Below are 3,353 nucleotides of genomic sequence, written 5' to 3'. Positions count from 1 at the left end.
AAAACCGCTACCAAAAAGCAAATGAGACATTGCAGGAGTTTGCTTCAGAAGTTGAAAGGTTGGCTCATCTCGCAAATGCGGACGCACCCGTGGAATACACCGAGAGGGTAAAAATCCAGAGTTTTATAAATGGCATACGAGACGTGGAAACGAAGCGAGCTACATACGCGAACCCAAAACTGACATTTGCTGAAACGGTATCACATGCATTGACCCAGGAAACTGCCTCCCTATTAAGTAAACCAGCATATAAGGCTCATCGTGCAGAAGTAGAAAGGCCAGAATGGGTAGACACAATTTTGGAAGCACTGAAGGGATCACAACAGAAGAATGCCTGAGTTATTAAATGTTTCAAGTGCGGCAACCCAGGTCACATTGCACGTCATTGCGATCTTGGTCCTAATAGTTCCAACAATGTGGGTGGCCGTAAACGCAAAGCTGGCGGAAATGAGCAAGAGCGTGTCGAATGTAAAGAACGAAAACTTGCCCCGGCTGTTGAATATCCTGTGATATCTGTGTCGCAAATTGGAAGGAAATCAAGCAGTCTTACCGTCAGAGGGAATGTGGATGGTAAAGAGCGTGTACTGACTGTAGATACGGGGGCATCTCATTCCTTGATCCGATCTGACTTGGTCAACAGGAGAGTAAAACCGTTACCTGGAGCAAAGTTGCGTACGGTCACTGGCGAGTATAACCAAGTTCAAGGCGAAGTGGTATGTGAGGTATTAATTGGAAAAGTCATGGTTCTACACAAATTCGTTGTGGCGGAGATCGTTGATGAAGTCATATTGGGAGTGGACTTCTTGGTTGACCATGACGTCAGGATCGATATGCGGAGAAAAATTATGCGCTATAAGAACCAGGACATACCACTTAACTTTAGTTTGGAAAAAGGGTTCAGCAGTAATCGGGTACTGGTGGAAAAGACTCGACAAAGACGGGATTCAAGGGGTTGTGTAGCGCAATATATAGCTTCTCCAACCCAATTGTCAACCTCATCTTCGAGCGGCGAATCCCGTTTCACTAACAGACGAGGCTCTGGCGACCCCAAGCTCCTCATGGAACTTGGGGGTGGGGAGGGAGGGATGGCCTGAAGGTTCAATGTGGCCATATAAATCGTTCCCGAGATGGTCGGGCTAGCACCTTAATGGTGCTGTGTTACCGGAGCGTATCGGATCTGTATCCGACAAAGGACCATCACATCGATAACACTCCCCAACGCCTTCGGGGAGTAACCTAATCGCTACAACAACACCAACAACAACTCGACAAAGACCACGAAAGTCAAAGGCAAAGGTTGATAGATCGAATGGGCCAAATAAATCAAAATCAAAAGTACCTGCGAGAGAAACACTGGCATTGACAAAATCTAAAAGACGCAGGAAAACAAAGCAACGAATTTCCGAGAAAGAATGCGAGGGTAGTTTCAAGCCGGAGCGCACTACTGTTGTGAAATGTGGGAACGATACCGATTATGCAAAGCAAATCCATCCAGCGCAAGCTCTACGAAGTGGTTCATTGACCAAACAACAGAGTGTGAAGGAACGGCCCAGGGTAACGAGCAGTAAGATGAAACACTGGCATGACAAGAACTTTAATTCGGAAGGTTCCTTGGCGGGAGATTTGGTACTGTTAAACAACCCTCACCGGCGGAAAGGTGTTCCAGCCAAATTTCGGTGCAGTTGGGAAGGCCCGTACAAAGTTGTGAAGAAGATCAGTGATACCATCTACCGCATACAAACCACTGGGAAACCACGGATTAGAAGGGTGGTACATTTGGAGATGCTAGCGGCGTTTAGATTGGGAGATTTGTCTGATCGGGACGATCAGACTTAGGTGGAGGGCAGTGTTACGAATATTAGCAAAACTAAGGAGCGCTGCCATCTCCAGGCCGATGCTAAGCAGTGACGTGAATTCACATCAATAATTCAATCATTATGTATCTACATAAACGAATCAATAATTGCGTCTACACATATGTACACATTCCGACGAGCAACATTTACATACAAGGCAGCGAGAGATGAGATGTCACACACAGATGAATTTACTTATACGCTTATGTGTGTGCGGGAGACTGTAAACTACAAACTCACATATGTACATCTGAGAAGCGCTAAAAAGTAGACAATATAGTTGGTAAGTTCTGGAAATGGAAGAGCCTAGAAGTATGCATCGTAAACTATAAAAGCGGGGCAAGCGAGTAAGAAGTAATTCAGTTTGATTTGAGTTGTCAAGCAGTTTAATTAAGACGATATCTAGCGAGCAATAGCAGTGTTATTTTGAATAGTAGAGTTTCATTGAGCTACCAATCAGTGTGGTTATTAAGCAAGCTATTCGTTGCACAGTTTGTTATTGTGAAGTACTTTAATAAAGGCCATTTTGCATTATTACAAATTGGAGTTATTTATTCAACAGTTTAGTGATTCGAACTTAGCAGAGGATTGCAAATAAGAGGATTTGCAAGCAAATTCGTTACAATATATACTATATATACCACCATATATATACTATATATACCACCGATCTGTATGATTTTTTCAGACAACAATATGTGCTATATACGTAAGCAGTCGTTGAAATTTGAAGCCTCTAGCTCTTAAAATAGGGCAGTAATTATGAAAAGCCTCTTATCTGAACAATCGGTTGTGGGGGATATATACTATATATACGACCGATCTCATCAATTTTTTCAGGCAACAATATGTGCAATATATGGTGAAGTTTGAAGCTTCAATCTGCTAAATTGAGTAAGATATTACAAAAATCCTCTTTTTCTGAAAAATCCGTTGTATGGGGGATGTTGAAAGAATAAGCCAAATACTTTGTTATTCTACAGTCTGGCAACATTATACGTTTTTGCTTTTCTATGAATCTTTAAATTGTAGCTTCTAAGTTCGTAATGTAAAGACACAAAATTCAGTTCTCATTAAACCACTGCTTTGTAAACATCAGAATATCTGCATTTTTATTTCAAAGGAATAAAAAACTTCTAACAAAGGTTATGGGCCCAGAGTCCAAAAAAAAAATTCGAGAACTCTAATAAATCAAATTAATTAATTGTGTGAACAATAAAACGTTTTTAGTGACGCGATCGAAAAAGTTTAAATAATTCGGTTTTTGATTTTTAAAACATACATACCTACGTGCGAAATAAATACGCGTAAAAAAATACAAAATGAGTGTACACCTCCAAATAGAGAAGTTGGATGATGATAACTATGAATTGTGGTCAGTGTCCGTGCGAAGTGTACTCATTACGGCGGATTTGTGGAACGTTGTATGCGGAAAGTATGAAAAAGTAGAAGATGCTACCGCCGAAGAAATCCTTAAGTGGGAAACCACAGATCAAA

This window comes from Eurosta solidaginis, chromosome X (assembly GCF_040869045.1).
Source record: "Eurosta solidaginis isolate ZX-2024a chromosome X, ASM4086904v1, whole genome shotgun sequence".
NCBI lineage: Eukaryota > Metazoa > Arthropoda > Insecta > Diptera > Tephritidae > Eurosta > Eurosta solidaginis.
This window is presented reverse-complemented; position numbering follows the sequence as displayed.